Source organism: Pristiophorus japonicus, chromosome 6 (genome assembly GCF_044704955.1).
Source record: "Pristiophorus japonicus isolate sPriJap1 chromosome 6, sPriJap1.hap1, whole genome shotgun sequence".
Taxonomy (NCBI): Eukaryota; Metazoa; Chordata; class Chondrichthyes; family Pristiophoridae; genus Pristiophorus; species Pristiophorus japonicus.
The window spans coordinates 4,546,206-4,567,895 of NC_091982.1; the positions used below are offsets into that span (position 1 = coordinate 4,546,206).

Consider the following 21,690-nt stretch of genomic DNA (forward strand, 5'->3'; position numbering starts at 1 on the left):
ATATAAGATTATGAGGGGGCTTGACAAGGTGGATGCAGAGAGGAGATTTCCACTGATGGGGGAGACTAGAACTAGAGGGCATGATCTTAGAATAAGGGGCCGCCCATTTAAAACTGAGATGGAGAAATTTCTTCTGAGGGTTGTAAATCTGTGGAATTCTCTGCCCCAGAGAGCTGTGGAGGCTGCGTCATTGAATATATTTAAGGTGGAGACAGACAGATTTTTGAGCGATAGAGTAAAGGATTATGGGGAGCGGGCAGGGAAGTGGAGATAAGTCCATGATCAGATCAGCCATGATCTTTTTGAATGGCGGAGCAGGCTCGAGGGGCCAAATGGCCTACTCCTGCTCCTATTATATTCTTATGAAATGGAAATGTCACAATGTGCATGTGGGCTTAAGGTACATTGTTGGTGTACACCAGAGGCAGCTTGCATTTAACGCAGGCTAAACCTTACCCAAGAACTGATGGGATAGTGTTTGGGGAGTTTTACTTTGCATCAGCTCTGTGCAATATGCAACTTGGGAAGTACTTAATTCTTACACTGAGTGATAAATGTGGTAAATAATTTCATTCCCAAGCACAGATCCCTCACCTTAATGAGCACATTTTTTTCCCCCCCCAAGGGTGCATTTTGAATTCACTTGGAATCCATCACATGGCAGCAATCCACAAAACCAGCCTCTAAACCATTTCAAAGTTTACTGGAGAGCAACTGACAAAGAAATAGGGAATTCAGAAGAAACTTCTTTACCCAGAGAATGGTGAGAATGTTGAACTTGTTGCTACAGGGAATGGCAGAGGTGAATAGTATAGATGCATTTGAGGGGAGACTATACAAGGATGAGGGAGATGGGAAGAGAGGGTTATGCTGAGAGTTCGATGAAGATGGATGGGAGGAGGCTTGAGTGCAGCATAACTACCAGCATGGACTGGTTGGCCTGTTTCTGTGCTGTATATTCCATGCAATGCTGGTTTCCTTCACATTGGTATGTCCAACCAGGAATAGTTCAGAATGATAATTTTTATAGGGAGCCTCAATTTTTGTTGAGTAACATGTTGCTGTTCACACTATGCCGCATAACCAGACGACGACTCAGGCCTTGCATTCATTAATCAGGGTCAAATCTCACCAGGATCCTTCTCTTGGCTCTGCAGCTTTATGTTTGTGTTACTGTGTGTTAGAATGCAGTCACTGATGCTTAGTCTGTGAAAATGAACTATGTAAACACTAATCAATGTTCTATCTACAGAGACTTCCATTGCGCACCCCTCCCTCCCCCCCGCGCCATAATTTGGCCAAATTGGCTGCAGAAAGCAAAAATACTAAAACTAATGAGGTTTGGAAATCTCATTCTATTCAAAATAGTTGCCTTTATTTCTACAGTTTAAAAAAAATGCTGTGAGTTGTGTGTGCCATGAAAATTAAGTTACAGACCAAATAAAAAGATCAGAAATGTTCTGAGGAAGGAAGAGCCCAGAAGTGTCATGTGACATCATCATGGCCTAAATTACTTCACCATAAACACAGTAGAAAGTTGGTGGAAAGATTGGAATACTTACTTCCCCTCATCTGAAGGAGATGGCTCTGGTTGGGATACAATGTTACAAGAATCAGCTGCCCTTCTGTAATTTGCTCCAGTGGCCATTCTTCACCAGTGAGCAATTGCAGCAAGCTATTTGACCATAGTGTGCATCAGCCTAAAAGCCAATCCTGGCGCTGGATTTTCTGGTGCTTTGCGCTCCGGGTTTCGCCCCAGAGCGGTGTGAATGGTGGCGGGGGGGGGAAAGAGGGGGAAGGGGGGGTGGTGTCTCTTGCGCCCCGCTGCGATAGTCCGGTCGGGTTTTGCGGTGGTGCTGAGCAGGACCGCCGGGAAGAGCTGCGCGGGTGTTCAATGCCCCTGGTTGCAAAACCGGCACGAGTTTGAGCTCCTGCCCGACACGTCCTCCCAGAAGTGAGCCAGCAATGACCGCCTGGGGAATCAGAGTGCTCCAGCCATGGAGAGGAAGATAAAGTACTACAAGTGTGAGTGTGTTTTTTGTTTAAAATTTTTGTGCGATTTGTGTTGTGGTGGTGTGGGCAATATTTTAGAAATGGTTTTGTGGGGTTTCTTTTAGGTTCCTCCCCCTCCCAGGCCTCCCTCGGTGTGCTCTCAGGCTGGCTCTTTAGCTTGCGAGTTTCCCATCCTCGCACCGAGAGGGGTGTACAACGTCTCCCTTAGCACTGCGCCCCCTGACGCAGGGCCCAGCTGCCCAAACTTACATACTAAAGCACAAACTATTCCCGGCCACTAACTTTCCCGTCCTGCCGCCATTATTGCCCCGAAAACAGAAGCACCGAAAATCCAGCCCGTTTGTTCCCTTCTGTCCACACATGCAGACTTTCCAGCTAATGTCACTAGACAGCCAGGACCCTGAATAGATTTCCAGAGGCCAATGAGAGTACCCCTACTGATGCCCTGGTTGAGTTCTGCTGACTCTGCATAGACCAGGGATTGAATCTGGGACCTTTAGGGTCAGTGTAGCTCAGTTTCACACTAGCCAGATCATTTATTAGCTAACTCAGTGGATGGGGCTGGGACTGGGGCTGGGTGTGCGAGTCGAGCACATTTGGACACTTAAAAATTTACTTCAGTACATACCAAAATGTCATCCAGGAAACATCATAGACTTACAGGGTAAATATGGCATATTGCACAGGAAAAGCCTGACCATAATCTGGAAACAATGCTGACTGAAACTACTTGATATGCCAAGCAAGTATCCTGTTTGGGATGCATGGGTGGACACAGGAACATGTGCACTGTGTGCACATAAATTAGATAAGAAAACTCCATCCATCCTCTTGTCTCCTTGACTGAGCATCAACTTCAAAATGAAAAAAACATGTAACATCAAGTTAATCCCCGATTTAACAGGTATATAAATGTAAGTGGACAGATGTTAGCAAAACGGAAGAGTATTTGCAGATGTTTATTAGAAGATATCAGGAGAGACTGGATGATGCAATCTGTTAGCCCATTGTCCTTACACTTATGGGACTTAAACTCTTGTCCAGTCACAACTAAATAGATGCAAATCGGTTAGCCGTCAGGATCCTGAGAGAAATGATTTTAGAATTCTCTCAATTCAATTCCTTGGGCACGTCCCACCAATTAGCACTATGTTGTCAGTCTCACTCAAAGGCCATAAGGATTATTGGGGTAGGAAATGGAATTGTCACAGTAGCACTTGCTCTTCTGATTGCGAGACAGAATAGAGGGGATGTTAACCTGCATCTAACCCATGCTGCACTTATTCTGACCTGCAGCCAGGAGGCTGTGAAGAAAGTAAAAAAGAGGCAATGTGGAAAGAGGAGAGAATATATTAATGGCACTGGAGCATCTCTACAGCCCATGTGATGAAAAGACTGTCACTTTTAGCCATGTTTATGTTTTGGTGCAAGTCAACATCTCATGTATGTGAGTCATGACTGAAAACCTCTCACTTAGGATTTGCCCATTGTTAATATTGCTGCTTTTATTGCTGCCCTATCATTCTCTGGCATTAAGTATGTTACACAATTTCATTCTTTTGTTCCTTTTGCTTTCTGGTGTACAACAGCAACAAAATCAATGACATTTTGCTGATGTTTTACTAAATTGTGCAAGGAAACATGGGGACTGGCATATTTCATTAACCCACAAGTGCCTCTTCAGGAATGAGCCCAGTGTGTTCAAAATTGTTAGTCTGCTGATTCCCAAATAAATTTCAAAGTTGTACAGATCCTGCCTGTAATGTCGGTTTTAAATTTCAATGGTTTGTCAATGGGACTTAGTTTTGTCTTTGTTTTCGTGTCCGTTACTCGTTCTTTCTTTCTGTACTCTGGCATGCTCAGCTTTTCTGTTTCTTTATTCCACGACCCTTTTCCTTCTGTATTTCATGTCTCACATTTTCTGTACCATTCTCTGTAGGTCTGTAACTCTTCCCTTTGTTAGCTTCCCCATATAGTATATCCCTTTTCTGTATTTTTTCCTCTCCTTGGTGTTCTCTTTATATTTCATATCCCATTTTCTCTCTATTCTGTGTCCTCACTGACTCTCGTTCTGTCTCTTCGAGGATCTCTCTTCTGCGCTCCTTTCATGCTCTCTCTCTATTCTGTCTTGTCAATCCCCAACGCCGTTACTCTTTGTTTCTCTTTTCCTTTGATTTTGCAGTAGACTAGTTTTCCTTATTTTAGAAAAAAACTTGCATTATTTAGTGCCAATAACTTAATAAAATATCAGTGGTTTACAAAGGCAACCAAGCAGTGATAGGAAAGAAAAATATTAGGCGAAGTTTTGATGAGGCATTTCGAGGAAGAGAGAGAATGAACAAGGTGAAGGGTTTAGGGAGAGGGTTTCAGTGGGGTAAAAATGGCTGAAGGCTCCACACGCAAAGGTGGAGTGATGGGAGAGGGTTAGGGTCAAACAAGAAAGTGCATGTGATAGCTTGTAGGGTTGGAGAAGATTATAGAAGGGCAGAAGGGAAGGGCCATGGACAGATTTGTGGACAAGGATCAGGAATCTTGAATTCTGTGTGTTGGTGGATAGGGACCGGATGGAAGTTGCTGAGGATGGGGTGATACAGGTAGTAGGATTCAGTAATGGCTAGAACAGCACTTTATGAAAGGTGGATCATAAACAAGTTTGAGGTTAGCAAGGATAGCATTGAACTAATAAAAGGTGTGGATAAGAGTTTTAGTGGTGGTGAGAGTGACAGAAGGGCAAAAGTAGCAATGTTGTGAAAGTGGAAATAGGTGATCTTAGTGGTGGCTAGGATTTGAAATTTGAAACTCAGCATAGTGTCAAACAGGGCATCAAGATTGTGAACTGTCAGGTTCAGCTGGAGTGAACCAGAGAGGGAGAGGGAGAGTTGGAATCAAGGGCCAGACTGTGGACGTTTTGGTGGGAACGGAACAGGATGTCAGGTTGAAGGTTCTTGCTCATCCATGACATGATGCCAGACAAGCAGTCAGGCAGCACAATGATAGTCTTAAAATCAAGGATAACGGCAGAAAGAGAGCCGAGTGTCGTAAGCTTAAATGTGAAAGCTGACCCCCATGTCAAAGGGTAGCATGCAGAAAGAGGAAAAATGGAAACTATGGATGGGGCCTTTGTTTGATATTCAGATACTTTCCCCTGTGAAATACAAGAATTCCCATTAACACCACAAGTACTTTTTTCTACTGCAGTTACTGGATGGTTTTTCCCTATATAGCTAGTAACCCACTCAAAAGAAAACAGCATTTAACTGGACAATGAGAACATTTAGTATTCAGTGATGAGAATAAAGGATCACATGGGCCCAGCCACAGATTCTTAAACCATAGTACTGTACAAATTCAACAAAGAATGGCAACAGGATAAGATTTAGAGATTATAAAGAAAAAAATAGCATTTCTGTAACAATCTAAATTAATGAGTCTCCTACTTATAGCCATTGTTTATAATATATGCAGGAATGTCATGCCCAGTAACACACATTAGAAGTGAACCTACTCTTAACTCACACTTAACACCCAGGCTGTGCGCTCACATTTCTGCTCATTTTTTTTTTTTTAAAAACACTGCCAGAAATGCACAACTTTCTTCAGTGTGATTTCTGGAAGCATGGGGTGCACTAAAGCTAATGCCAGACTGAGTGGTCAATTGGACAGCACCTCCAAGAATGCTGTTAATGAGCTAAGCAGCCAGTTAACTTGTTGAACTGGTATAATTAGTGTACTGTGGGCCAATTTCTGCTGTAGAGTATATGGATTCTGAGACATGGAGGTGGAGTGCCTGAACGTATAAAATCACTATTTGCCCTTCAAGTCCAGCAGATCATAGTAGACAGTGTGAGGGCACAGCACAGTGCTGTCTACATAAGAGGCAAGCCCAAAAACATAGATATGGAAGGCCATGAGAGGTCAATATGGAGTCTGGAAGAAGGAAGGTGTCACAAATGAAGAAAACTACCATGGTGGGAGTGTGTGTGAACAAACATAGCCTGCCAAAGATGGAGGCCAACATTGATGCAGGTAAGCACTGATGACATAAGCAGTAGGTTACAGGTCTCAGACAAGTTTGCGTGACCTTAGTGTACTTAACCCAAACTGACCCAGCAAATGCAGCACAAAAAAAGAGAAATATAAAACATGGTTGAGAACTAGCACAGCAGGAGCTAAAAAAAAAAAGAAGAACGCATTAGGCAGCAGAGATGGGTTGGAGACTGATTATATCTATTCACACTTACAGGTGATTGTTCCTATGTACTGCATCTGCTCCCAAACATTGTCAGTTAATTACTTTACATTCAGGTAAAATATGCATAAACCATAAAAGTATACAGCAAAAGATATTTCATGCATATTTTCCTCACAGAAAGAGCCACCTCCAAGAGACAGCATTGTGGAGGACTTGCATTTATATAGCATCTTTCGTGGCCACCAGACATCTCAAAGCACTTTTGGAAAAGTGGCAGCCAATTTGTGCACAGCAAGCTCCAACAAACAGCAATGTGATAATGACCAGATAATCTGTTTTTGATATGTTGATTGAGGGATAAATATTGGCCAGGACACCAGGGATAACTCTCCTGTTCTTCTTCAAAATAGTTCCATAGGATCTTTTATTTCCACCCGAGTGTAAACGGGGCTTTGGTTTAACAACTCAACCGAAAGATGGCAACTGTGTCAGTACAGCACTCCCTCAGCACTGCCCTAGAGTATCAGCTTAGATTTATATGCTCAAGTCCCTGGAGTGGGACTTGAACCCACAACCTTCTGACTCAGAGGCGAGTGTACTGGCCACAGCTGACACTAAGTCAGAAGGAAACCACTCAATCCCCTTCTAAAATACTATTATGCATGTCTTTAGATGGGAAGGTGTACACCAAATGGATGCTGTGTAAGCTGCAGAACTGCAAAGCACTAACATACATACTCACTATGTGTAGTGACTTATCATCCACTATTTCCTTCCTGTTACAGATATGCCACAATCCCAGGAGCAACAATCTGTACCCTCTTACCAGCAAGGCTCAACACCCAATGTCTTCACTACATGATAGACAGCAACCCACAGTCCAAAGCAAATTTGCACATTTACCTTTATTCCCAACTTTACATACCCTTAATAGGCCAAAGAAAATTATCATAGGGCCTGTGTGTTCATCTCATTGGAGTCTGGAAGTCAGATTGAAAAAATGGGCTATAATGTACTAATATTCCATTAATGTTAGCACACCAATTTACTAACAGTTAATCCACTTAGCATGTGCATTAACCTCAAAGCAGAGTGTCTTCACCCCTAGCATGTTGTATTACAGTAACACACTCTTCCTGATAGTCTCTTAACCTGTGTGTTGTGAAGCTGAAACATCGCTCTCTCTTGATGGGGCCAATTTCATCCATAATAGTGGTGCTAAAATAAATTGGTGACAGGAATGGATGCTCTGATCTTATACCTGTAATCATCATCATCATTATTCTGATTCAACCCTTGCCACTGGATAAAGGCCTAGCTTTGTCAAGCCCGAGTGATGGCTGATGTGCAACGGTCACCACACGTTAAAAAAATCCACACACAGGCATCTTCCACCCCCCTCACTTGGAGTTTAGGACTGGGTCATCGGGTCCTTCACTGAAACCTGTGTGAACTCTTGTGGAAGCAAGTCATCCTCCTTCGAGGGACTGCCTACGAGTATGGAAACTACAAGAACTAAAAACTCTATTTAGAACACTTCTTGTACCGGTTATCTATGTTGTGACAATTGAGCGTGTGTCAATTTTATTTTTCCTGTTTACATTGCTGTGTTTTTCTTCTCCATTTGGCTCGATGTTTGTTATGCAACAATCACCTTAAACACAATTTTTCTCCTCCATTTCAATCTTCACTGCAATCACATTCTACCAAACTAATCTGCCTAATCTAATTTTCTCTGAAACAGGTGCTCTAACACTCCAACCAAGCACAGACTACGAAAAGCTTTTAATAGTATTAATATCTACACATCCCAAACTTCACCGGGCAGGTAACTCTGCCCCACCTCCTCGTCAGACTGCGAACAATGCTATGGGGGAAGAAGATATTAATTATTAAAAAATGATTGCAGACTTAAACAATTCCACAAAACAAGGAATCTGGAGTGCAGATGAATTAAGATAGCTTGACATTATAATCTCAATACTTGAGATATTATCCGAGTTCCTTGAATGTATTACAATTTTGACCCCACTAAACATGGTCGCAGTTACTGGCATATAGTTTCCACAGACTTGAGCAGTTCCATTACCTAACATTGAATAGGAAACCTGGCTCTTTTTCTTTCCTTCCTACAATCCCAAAATCAATTGTAATATAATGATCTCAGCTAGAACAAACAAACAAAAACATAGATCAGGAATTGAACCTGGAAGCTGCTGGCCTGTGTGACTTACCACTCAGCCTTTAAGAACTGAGCCACTGTCACCCATCATTTATATTCCCTAAAGATATACCTTGGCTGCAGAATCTCATGTTGTTAGGATACATGTGGTGCCTCAATATGGTTTCTGTGATTGCAAGATGGATGGTGCCAATGTGATTGTTATGGAGCATAAACCTAGCTCCCCAACATCTGCCCCTGCTATCTGCACACCCTGGACTTCAACATAGTACCCAGCCTTTGATTTCATTCTGGCTTGCATAGAGTTAACTGACTTCAGCATTGGCAGTGGGAGGGGGCGGGTATTAAAACTTTTGGCGTTAATATTTCTGGGAAAGGAGGAAGAAAAGAAGTGAACAAGGATCTTGCTCCGGATCACTATCCAGTGACACTCGCAGTGGCTGTCAGTGAGAATGGTAGAAGAGCCTGTTACCACTCATTCTTTAGACTCGCACATAAACAATAGTCACTTGGACAAGGTTATGGAGGACTGTGCCCATTGGAAAGGTATCTAGCAGATTTGGTATCGTCAGAAGAGAAAAAAATTGAAATTAATACATCAGAAATAAAAGACAGACTTGCATTTATATAGCGCCTTTCATGACCACCAGATGTCACAAAGCACTTTACAGCCAATGAAGTACTTTTGGAGTGTAGTCACTGTTGTAATGTGGGAAGCACAGCAGCCAATTGGCACACAGCAAGCTCCCACGAACAGCAATATGATAATGACCAGATTATCAGTTTTTAATGTTATGTTGATTGAGGGATAAATAACTCCCCTGCTCTTCTTCAAAATAGAGCCATGGGAGAAGTTACACCCACCCGAGAGAGCAGACAAGGCTTTGGTTTAACAACTCATTCAAAAGACGGCACCTTGAACAGCACAGCCTTAACACTGCACTAGAGTGTCAGCCTAGATTTAATGTACAGGTACTCAAGTCCCTGGAGTGGGACTAGAACCCACAACCTTCGGACTCAGAGGCGAGTGTGCTAACCACTGAACCACAACTGACACTGACAAGTTATCAAGAGAGTCATTTCAAATTTCAATATAGCATCTAACTTCAGAAACTAGTCGAGCTTCACTCTTGTTATGACAAGATTACCTCAGTGCCTTGTAAGACATTGCTGGCCAGCGGGTGTTCTGAGTTTAATCCATATAAACAGATTACCCATTTAATGCTTTTCTTGCCCAGAAATGTCAGGAACGCCCATCGTCTCCAATGGGAATTTACAACTGGTTTTAGCCTCGAAATGGTGAAGGAGGCCAAATTTAGTTCAGCATTCCTGTAATATTCCATACAAACTGTAAACAATATCCAGTTACCTTGTGCATCATGGCCAATACAAGCCCAAGCAGTCCACACAACTTTGGGAAGGAGGGTGAGGTAAATAACTATGATCAGCAGAAGGGCTTTTTAGGGGCAGGCAAGAGGTGATATATTTTATACTACACATCTCCAGATGTTTGCAGGAGAGATATTGCGCTTTTGCACAGTAAACCACAAACACATTTTGAACAACGCACACATTCTGCAGCGAGTCATTTCACGGATATCCAACCAGAAGCAGCCGTCATCCCTCATCTGTGCTCAGCCTCAATGCTGCAAAAGATCTGAGGCACATCTGATTTTCTGTTCAAAAGATTCAAATGCACACACAATGATTTTCTTTTAACCGTTTTTAAAATTTGAATTTTTTTCAAAGCACATACTTTCTTGTAGTGAACCTTTGTAATTCAACCCTCCACATTAACCCACTGCCCCCAGACTAATTTCCACTGTGGCCCGTTTCAAAATGCAGTTGCACCAACAGGGCATGGAGCAGGCTGCAAACATACTTTGGAGAATCTAAATCTGGTCAATAGAGCCATAGATATCTAACACAGCAGCTACTCAATTAGCCAAGCAGAATAAATTCTATTATTAACTGACTGCAGTCATATGTTTCCACTGAGCTCCATTGTGTGCAGCTTAAGTAACTATTGAGAAATAGATAAGAATGGAAAAAACATGCCTAACTTAAGGAGCCACATGATGCATTCTAATCAGCACACAGACCTCATGAGACTATTAACAAAAGTATCATACATTACTACAAGTTTCTATAGCAAAATTAGGATCAAGTTAAAGATGTACAGTTTATTTACCCATGCTGGTGTCTCCCTCTCTTTTCGGTTCACAGTATTGTACCTGCACACTGCCAGGAAATCTTTTATTTAAATAATCTGTCAAACCACAATTGCATACAATATAAACCTAAAACACTTGCCATATTTTCGAATGAACAGAAAAGGCGGCATGCAAATTTGTCTAGAGACCCAGTTCGGTCTGCGAGAATGACAGTTCCTGGCTGCAGGGGAAAGGTACTTTCTAAACTGAGCTTGGGCTGTCTGTTCAGTCGCAGGTCTTGTCTCGTCCTTCTCTCTGTCTCTCCCCCTCACTCTCTTCTCCCCCACCCCACACAATACAGAGGCTGATACATAAATAGGAATGAAACCCGGTACCCAAGAAGACCCTGGTGGGAGGGGTTACTTACCAGCTGACTCTGGTATGCATCTGACTGTCCTGTCATCATGGAGAAGTAGAAGAGCAAGAATTAAAAAAACACAAACACTGACAAAGCAGAATAACGTGAAAACTAGGTGGGAAGAGCTAAGCAGCTGCTCCGAGTCCTGACAGCACAGAGCTGGAATCGCAATATCCAACTTCTGAAACCACACAATTGCAGGAAAGCAACTCCTCCCACTTTACCTCGCTGACACAAAGAGAAAGCTAGCTGCAAGATTTGCTGGCGCATTGAAGCCTGCTGAGAAGGGGCTATTTCCTTTATCCTCTCCCGTGTAAATTGAGTGGAAAAAGCCACAATAAACCACTTGTTAGTGACTGTGACCACTACCTCAGTTAATATAATTGACCTCTGCCTACTAGGCTGGGGATACTGAAAAAGTCCCACCCCACCCCTTTTTCATTCCCATGATTTTAAAAACAGCTGGTTGCTTAAGGCCAGCAGCAACAACTCCTGACAATTTAACTCTTGCAGTGCTGTGGCTTTTTGTTCCGATTTCCATATTGCAGAGGATGAATGTGGAAGGGGCGGGAAAGGTAAAGAGTGTTCCGATGGCCTTGATGGCAACTGCGTAGCGTGGAATGGACCAGAGGATCCCAGGCTCAATTCTTGGTCAGTCCTGAGTTACCTACCCTCCAGGAGTATTGATAGGACCACTACAATGTGCCTAGGCATCCTGGATGAAGGAGGGAAAATCAACCAGGTTTCCTCCTCCTGATCGCGTTCCATTGACATCTGCTGCAGAGCATGTGTGCGTGGACAGTAAGTGGACAGAATCAAACTCGACTGTTCCCTCCAAAATAGAAGAGTCTGTTGATACTCCAGTATGAGTCTAGACAGTGAGCGAGTTTACCAGACGTGCCCACACAACTATACCCTAGATTGCCCCCTACTAATAGTAGGCGCACCCACCATTCTTTAAAGATTTTTCTCTACCCCAATCCATGGGGCGGAGAATCGTGCGATTTTCAGCTTTTTTTTCCAGTCGGGGCGGATGTCGGGTCAGCTGCAGGGTGGAAAGCGGGTCGATCAGCGCGACACAGACGTGTCACGTCACGCTGACGCATCACAATGTCCCTCCCTTTCAGTTAAAGGGGAGGGCCATTGTGAGCTCTGCATGGAGTTTAGTTAGGCCCACCAGGGAGAGTTTTGGCCAGGCCAGCGGCCTGGCACTCGAGGGGGTGCCAGGTTGCCTGTTGGCGGCCCGGCCAAACCCGTGTCCACCATTGTCAGGCCGACCTCCGAGTCGGCTGACAAATAAAATAAAGGCGCAGGCAGCATGCTCTCCCCTTTAAGGGCGGACGCACCACCCAGGCGCACCCAGCTTCCCGCTCTGCTCCTGCGGGGCAATTTCCCACGGGGGGGGGCGGAAAGGGAGTCGCTGCCCGTCGGTGGAGGGGGGTCGGCACGTGCCCGACGGGGCGGCAACACGGCCGGCGCAGTGACCATCACCACCAGGAAAATCAGATAGGGCAATTTATTAAATGTTGCTGGACTCTGTACCGACTAGGCGGAGAGCCCTTACCCACCCCTGGCCACCTCGAGGTGGTGACCGCTCTTAAAGGAGCGATTTCAGCCCCAGTGTCTTCAGGGGAGAAAATTGGAGGCGAATTCAAAAATAAACACGTAGTAAAGCACAAGTTGCAGATAACAAGACAAAAAAAAAAGTGTTAGAAGAATGTCACTGCAATTGACAACTGCATCACAGGAGAGAGACAAGTTCATTAAGAATCGAGCTGCTTTACAGTTTTTAAACAGTCAATAAATTACGACGCGGTGTTGTCATTGTGGTTATTTAGGAAAATGTAGCTACTAATTTGCACACAGCAAGGTCTGATAAACAGCACTGCGATAGGTAAGCAGTTACTGTTTTTTTGTGGTGTTGCTGGATAGGACACATAACTCCCTGCTGTTCTTCAAATACTGCTATGGGATTGTTTATAATAACCTGAGCAGACAGATCCTCAGTTTAATGTCTCATTCAAAAAAATACTACTTTTAACAATGCAGCACTGCCTCAGTACTACACCAGTGTCAATCTGTAATAAATGGTTTGGTCCTGGCTTACCACCACAACCTTCTGATTCAAAGGCTGAGCCAAATTGACACTTACTACATCTGCCACAGTTTTGTATTGTGAATTGAACCAAGATGGTAGCAGTTGTCTGTTTGAGCCACATAGCTTTTGTTTTTTTTCTCCCCCTTCTGATTTATTCTGATTACTAATATTGTCCTGAAAGGGTGATAAATAATGTAACAGTATCATGGCCAAAGTATTTTAATGCAGTAAAACATCCCAAGGTGCTTCAGAAGTATTTTGAGAAAAAAAATTGACAGCCACATAAGGAGCAATTAGGGCAGGTGACCAAAAGCTAGATCAAAGAGGTAGGTTTTAAGGAATGTCTTGGAGGAAATAGAGGTAGAGAGGCAGAGAGATTTAGGCAGGTCATTCCAGAGCTTAGGGCTTGTGCAACAGAAAGCCCGGCCACCAATGGTTGAATGATCAGGGATGTGCAAGAGGGCAGAATTAGAGGAGCGCAGATATCTCAGGGGGGTTGTGGGGCTGGAGGAGATTAGAGAGATGGGGAGGGGAAGAGGCCATGGAGGGATTTGAAAAGATAGATTGGTACAGTACCCCACCCAGATGGCTTTTTAGTGCATGAGCCTGAACACTAATTTTGAGCTACATTATTTTAATAATGATGTTGTAAATTAAATCTGATATTTCAGTTCCAACCATGTGACGCAACTCATTAGCCGGCTGTCTTTCAATACCCAGCACGATGTTGCTGGAAACAATTTTTATTCAGAATTCTTCTAATGGAATTTAAGTAGCCACAGGGTAGCATATGAGCAGAGTACAGTATGTACAGGATTGTGAACGGGATAGGCTGATTTACACAAAGGATAGTACACTGGTCAGAGCATGTTTTAAATAGAATAGTGCTTGAACTGTAGCTGATAGCACAAAGATCGACATGTTTCATGTAGGGTAGTGTGCAGGCAAGAGTAATTATGCACAGCATAGTGAATAGAGTAGAACGCATTTCACACAGGATAATATACAGGTAGACTATGTTATACACAGGATAGAATACCAGCTAGTCTATGTTACACAGGATAGCATATAGAACAATTGTCATCTGAATCCCACAATATATTATTGTTATGCACAAGATATCCATTTATATATTGTCTCACACGTGAAGCTCAGTTATAACATTTTGTAATGTCATCCTTATTAAAAGTCTTAGTTTAAAACTCTGTTTAAGTCAATTATAAGGCACTCAGATTTAATACACGTTCAGTTACACATCACACCCTCATTACAGAGCTGATATTAAAAAAGTCTTGCATTTATATAGCGCCTTTCATGATCGCAGGATGTCAAAAGCATTTTACAGCCAATTAAGTACTTTGGAAGTGTAGTCTTGTAGTAATGTAGGCAACACAGCAGCCAATTTGCCACACAGCAAGCTCCCACAAACAGCAATGTGATAAAACCAGATTATCTGCTCATTATGTTGATTTGAGGGATAACTATTGGCCAGGACACCGGGGATAACTCTCCTGCTCCTCTTCGAAATAGTGCCATGGGATCTTTTATGTTCATCCGAGAGCAGACGGGGCCTCTGTTTAACGTCTCATCCAAAAGACGGCACCTCCGACAGTGCAGTGCTCCCTCACCACTGAATTGGAGTGGCAGCCGAGATTTTTGTGCTCAAGACTCGGGAATGGGAATTGGACTCAACATTCTGACTCAGATGAGAGTGCTACCAATTAAATGTGCATTCTCTCTCTTCTACCCTCCATGACTTTACATTGCTTCACTTTATCCAGACGCTAAAGATTTTGGAACACATTTCTGGAAAAGACCAGCAGCCTAAACATTCCAGTTGGATGCTGTGCACCAGTTGGTTCAAGAACATATTTCATACACTTCTGGGTCTGAGTTTTGGGGCCAGGCTGCCTCCATTGAAAGTTAAGTGTCTGTCAAATTTCATCACAAGGTTTTCTTTCCTTGGCTTAGTTGCAAACTGCCATTATTGCAAACTCATTAGCCTGGCCAGGGTGCTAAAATGCAATGTCATGGTGTGATGATTCCGCTCCCTCCTCCATCTGTGATGAGTTCCTGACGTCAGCTGAATTAACAAATGGAAGTGAGGGGCTTCCCATGTGGGAGGAATGAAGAATTAGAGCCAGCGTGTCTGCCATCATGTGCCTCTACCATTCGGTTTGTACAATCCTGAGGTTTCCAAACAGATTGCCTGTCAGCAGACAGGGTGTGGTAGGCGATGGCGGAGGGATGGATGGATAAAGCAATGCACCAAAATTATTCTAAATGTGTAGCACCTTTATTTGTTGACTGAGACTGTCTGTTTAAGATATTCTTAGAGTGAAAGAGTCCCCCCTAACTATACACATTTTGAGATCAAGAGGACAAGAGACCCGTTCCCATGCTTCTGAAGCACCAGAGACCTGCTTCTGGAATGTCGAGACTGTTCCCATGACTCAGTCCATTCCTGCCAGGAAGCACCTGATCGTCATTTAGCACCTCCCAGTTTTAATAAATTAGAATCTCAGCAATCTGGACTATTTCAGATTACCATCATTTGCCTTGTGAATAACTGGCCAGGGCATTGCTGGAGATGTCTTTGTTGCAGATGAAAATGAATTAAAAACCTTAGCGTGATAAATCATAAGTGGACTGATACTCTTTAGAAAATAAATAGACATGTGTGTCCAGTCTGCATTTAGCTTCTTTCCAAACAGCCTACTCAAAAACAGAACAGGTGGCAAACGCAGACATATTGGCGGTAACAAGTCCCATCTTACCACAACCACTCTGTGGTGCAGTGTAGCACACAAACTGTTATTTATTCCTGTGTAATGTTTTAAATTTATCAGTTCTAGGTTTTTCAGCATCTTCTCATCTCACAAAATGTTCTTGCAAAAAAATACAAGGGGCTCATTTCACACACCTGGTCCCACAAATGAGAAGGCAATCTCACTTGACCAGCCTCCCAAGCACCATGCATTTGGGCTCAGATGGAGAACTTTGAAGACAGGCCCTCAGGAGGAGGAGGGAGGGCTAATTAGCTTTCGTAAAGAAAGGGGAGAGTTCAAAGGATCCCTTGCTTGAGGGTATCCAGATAGCAGACCTCCGACACAGCCAGTGCCTATTGTTAAGTGTAGGTTTGTGCAAGTTCTAAAATGAGAATTTTTGTTTGGGATAGGCATGGACTTGAACTGGATTTAAATTACAGCTCACAACAGACAAGCGAGACAATTTCAAATGAAAGACAGTGCCAGAAGAGGTTATGAGATTTAAACTGAATTGTCTGCCATACATTTCAGATTTCAACCAAAATCAATTCCACTTAGAAGTGGTTTTGTTTAGAATTTGTTTTAAAAACACGTGGGTCTAGTTTCTCTTTCAGTCCAAGATCTCTCAGCGGTTGGCTGATTTTGAATTATTGAAACGAACCTGAAATTGACAAGTCATTCATTAAGAGGTGGTGTAGCATGGCTTTAATGAATGCTGATTAGTTGGATCTGTAGTTCATGGTGTTTGCCAGTCAGGTAAGGGCTCTGTTTACACAAAGCACGACATTGTTTCACCTTGGCTCCACCAGGCTGTGTTTGCACTACTGCAATGAGCGGCGCTCTCCTGCCTGCAGCAAGGGATTTTCACATACTCAGCAGCCTGGACTGAGAGTTCCCCTGCCATGCTCTTCCACAACCGTGCCTGGATTGGCATGGCACTCAATTGACAAGTAACTCCTGATTGACATTCCTGGAGTCTTGAAGTGAATCTATAATCTATGACAGCGGTGCATTCAATTTGTAATGGCAGATGGTGGTTGGAGAGAGGATCAAACTGGTCAAAACCCAATCTCCACTTTGTCAGAACAATCTCCAAAAATCTAACAGATTAGTACCTTTGTGACTTTAGTGGGGGAAAAGAGGGTCTTCCTCTGATGCCCGTTCTGTGCAGACATCTCCCAGCATTAACTGGCAAGAGGATTCATGACCTCACTCTGCAACACATTTCCACACCTCACACTGCTTTCTGTCTTCTTCTGCAGCAGTGAGTCAAAAACTAAACTGAAATATCAAAATAAATTCTGCTTGTGCACCCCCACACAATATCTATTGCGTGTATATTCTGTGATCTCGGGAGCTATAATTGGCCTCAACGTCCCTGGGCTAGGAACGGGAAAATCACCTATGGTTTCCACTCCTAAACACTGCCTAGTAGTATAAAGTGCATGCTGGGATGTCAGATGAGGACAAGACTGGGCTCAGCCACCCTCACGTGACAGATGACCTGCTTAAATTCACAGTGCAAGATCACATGTGAAAATGGCTTCTTGGGGGAGACACTGGGAGCTGTTGGTATCCTGAAACCACAACCCAGCATCTTGAGAACATTTGGGAGAGGGGCAACAATTACTTCAAAAGTGATGTCCCAGATGTTTGTCTCTACCCTAACATCCACTTGAGGGAAGAGCAGCTGGTAATAACTGAATCCTGTGCACCCAAAGCTACATACAGAAGCAGACATGATGATTATCTCTCACCTAGACACACCAGTATTAACAGCCTATAGCTGGTAGAAGTAAATAAAAAAAGACTTGAATTTATATAGTGCCATTCATGACCACCGCACGTCTTAAAGCGCTTTACAGCCAAAGAAGTACTTTTTGAAGTGGTGTCTTGAGGCAGTCCCTCGGACTAATGAGTTCTCATGTGACTGATGAGACCAATGCGGGACTTACAATGTCTATCACAGGTGGGGCAGACGGTGGTTGAAGGGACGGGTGGGGAGCTTGGGTTGTCATGCGCTCCTTCTGCTGTCGACGCTTGGCTTCTGCTTGCTCCCGGTGAAGAGACTCGAAGTGTTCGGCGCCTTCCCAGATGCTTTGCCTCCACATTGAGTGGTCTTGGGCCAAGGATTCCCAGATGTTGGTGGGAATGTTGCACTTTTTCCAAGGAGGCTTTGAGGATGTCTTTGAAGCATTTCCTCTGCCCACCTGGGACTCGCTTGCCCCGTCGGAGCGGAGTACTGTTTTGGGAGTCTAGTATCGGGCATGCGGATGCTATGGCCCGTCCATTGGAGCTGATCGAGCGCGTCAATGCTGGCCTGAGCGAGGACACCAATGTGGTGCGCCTATCCTGCCAATGGATTTGCAGGATCTTGCGGATGCAGCATTGGTGGTACTTCTGCAGTGCTTTGAGATGCCTGCTGTACATAGTCCATTGCTCCGAAGCATATAGGAGGGTGGGTATCACTACTGCTCTGTAGACCATGAGCTTGGTGCTGGGTTTGAGATCCTGGTCTTCAAACACACTTCCTCAGGTGACCAAAAGTTGCACTGGTACACTGAAGGCGGTGTTGGACTTAGTCATTGATGTCTGCCCTTGTTGACAGTAGGCTCCCGAGGTATGGAAAGTGGTCCACATTGTCCAAGGCCTCGTCAGGGATCTTGATAATCGGGGGGTAGTACTGTGTGGAGGGGGCAGGTTGGTAGAGAACCTTTGTCTTACGGATGTTTAATGTAAGGCCCATACTCTCAAAGTAGTATTTTTGGAAATGTAGTCACTGTTGTAATGTGGGAAACATGGAAGCCAATTTGCATACAGCAAGTTCCCATAAATAGCATTGCGATAATGACCAGATAAACTATTTGTTACATTGATTGAGGGATAAATATTGGCCAGGACACCGGGGATAACTCCCCAGCTCTTCTAAATAGTGCCATGGGATCTTTTACATCCACCTGAGGGGTCAGATGGGTCTTCTGTTTAACATCTCATTCGAAAGACGGCACCTCCGACAGTGTAGCGCTCCCTCAGTACTGCACTGGAGCATCAGCCTAGATTCCTGTGCTCAAGTCCCTGAAGTAGGACTTGAACCCACAACCCTCAGACTCAGAGGCAAGAGTGCTACCCACTGAGCCACAGCTGACACAAATAAGAGGCTTTAAAGAAAATAAAAACATTCAAAAACACATTGCCTTCAAAAGCTGGTTTTGCCCACAGGAAGCCTTTTAAAAAAGGAGCATTATTTTCATGAAAAACTATTTAGCAAACTTTTCTTCACTTGTTTAAACACTCAATGTGGTAAGTCACATACATGTATTGTTATCTCACATCTGACATACAAACATACAAACTCGATGGGCAGGTAAAGACCAGCTTGTCCAACAAGCCTGGCTCACACATAAAAGCCGGAGCATCAGAACTGAACACCTCTTCCCTCCCCCCCACAATCACACCCACTCCCAAAATTACAAAAATGATACTTGACTCTTCATCCTCTTAAGAAATGTTTTTATTATTTTAATTAAAAGAAAGAAATAATTTACATTGATATAAAACCTCTCATGACCTCAGGACGTCCCAAAGTGCTTTACAACCAATGAAGTACTCTTAAAGTGTTGTCACTGTTGTGAAAGGCAGTGGCCAATTGCGTACAACAATAAGATAATGACCAGATCATCTGCTCTAGTGATGTTGCTTTAACATCCTTGTGTGTTTTATTGTCTATTTCTTTTTGAAGTTTATTTATTTTAAACACTGAAAGCTGGTGGCATCACCAAGGGAACTGACCAGGAGAATCAAGCAAACAGCACGAGGGAGCTGAATTAACACACAAAGCTGAAATGACAATCACCCAGGGCTTTGACCATAACTCCACTCATGTTAATCCAGCTCCTTTACTCTGTTGCATGCACCAATTTCTCCCAGCAGATCCCTCAGTGATACTGTCAACACATGCTGTTTGAGAAAATAGTCACACAGATATGGATAGATGCATAAAGTGATGTTAGTTAATTCAAATTCTCCCCAGTAGTTTAACTGTGTAAAAGGGAATATGATTGAGAAACATTCTTTACTTAAAGGGTCAGAGCATTGGCGATACTTGCAGTCCTGGCCATCATTTTGTCCAGGAAATGCAAGGGGCAATTTTAACCTAACCTGCTGGGAAACTGACAGGATTGGACAACTGCCCATTTTACAACCCACCTAATTTTACTTTTCACAGTGCTTCCCGCCGGAGAGTTAGATTAAAATTACTCCCACAATTTTCTAACAAGTGTTGACCTTGGCTTAGTTGATAGCATTTTGTCATGAGTTCAAGCCCCACTACAGGAGTATATAAACTAGGCTGATAATTCAGTGCAGTCCGGAGGTAGAATCGCACTGTCAAGGTGCTGCCTTTGCGATGAGACGATAAACTGAGGCCCTGTCTGGCCTCTCGGGTGTATGTAAAAGATTCCATGGCATGATTCAGAAACGACTAGGGCAGTTTATCTCATATCCTGGCCAACATTTATCCCTCAAAGACAAATGATCTAGTCATTTCTCATTGTTATTTGTGGGGCCTTGCTCTGCTACAACTGTGACTATGTTTCAAAAGTATTCAAATTGTTGTGAAGCTCCTTGGGATGTTCTGAGGATGTGAAAGGTGGTCTATCAATGCAAGTTATTTTAATTGATGGCCTTTAGGATTGTGTCAGCTGTGGCTCAATTGGTTACAATCTCGCCTCTGAGTCAGAGGTCGTGGGTTCCAATCCCCCTCCAGGAGACTGGAGCACATAAATCTAGGCCGACACTCCAGTGCAGCACTGAGGGAGTGCTTCACTATTGGAGGTGCCATCTTTCGGATGAGTTGTTAAACCGAGGCCCCATCTGCTCTCTCAAGTGGATGTCAAAGATCCGATGGCACTATTTTGAAGAGCAGGGGAGTTATCTCTGGTGTCCTGGCCAATAATTATCCCTCAATCAACATATCAAAACAGATTATTTGGTCATCATATTGCTGTTTGAGGGAGCTTGCTTGTGTGCAAATTAGCTGCCACATTTCCTACATTCCAAAAGTGACTACACTCCAAAAGTACTTCATTTGCTGAAAGCACTTCAAGTTGTCTGGTGGTCATGAAAGGTGTTATATAAATCCAAGCTTTTCTTTTTTGCCTGGTGATATCAAGGATAGCCCAGAGTCAGGAAAGTACAGTTGCAAAGATATGCAAAGTTGCATATGCAATTGCTTTAAAGTTGACTTGCAACTTTTGAATAATTGATCAAGGAAAAAATCTTTTGAATGCTGAATTATTGTGGTGCCCTGAATCCATCGTGCCGTATAAATTGGATGAATACAAAACAGGAGGGAGCTGTACTACACTGTAGAATGTATTCATGCCAATATAGAAAACTAGCTAAGACTGAGCAACAGCATCAAAAAAGCTGACAACTCCAAAAAACCCCAGAGCTCTATATCAGCCCTTAATATAGGCCTTATTTGCATTTTAAGACAAGGAGCTAGACTGAAAGTGCATCAGGAGAATGGCTTGTCATCAGTTACAGAGCAGATATACCCAACGTTCCATCACTTTTACTGCAGACTGATAAAAACTAAAGTTCACATAAAAATGCATTTTTCAGCATTGGTGGATTTAGAGATTGCTGATGGAGATGTGAGTGCTGAAGCTTTGCGGTTCATTTTCTGCCAGAGTATGGGAACATGCTCGACTCCCCTTTAGGACATTTTATTTGGCACATTTTCATGCACTTTGTTCTTTTGGCCATGTCAAAGTAGGTTTATTTTCTTGCGCTGGAAATAAAAATCACTGCACACTGCAGTCATTAAAAAATGTACCTGCAAACATGTTGCAGCAACAGTTAT

At 43.4% G+C, this 21,690-nt stretch overlaps 1 protein-coding gene across 2 annotated transcripts in view; it reads right to left on the bottom strand.

Moving 5' to 3' along the window:
- mid2 (midline 2) overlaps window positions 1-21,690 on the bottom strand; it is a 278,557-nt gene that overhangs the window by 167,222 nt on the left and 89,645 nt on the right. The window contains exon 1 of one of the 2 annotated variants that reach the window (XM_070882567.1): window positions 10,968-10,998. The exons of the other annotated variant lie outside the window; for it this stretch is intronic. The gene's annotated coding sequence lies outside the window, so the exon portion shown is untranslated. Of the gene's footprint in view, window positions 1-10,967; window positions 10,999-21,690 lie in introns of those variants that run through there. 2 annotated transcript variants of the gene reach the window in all.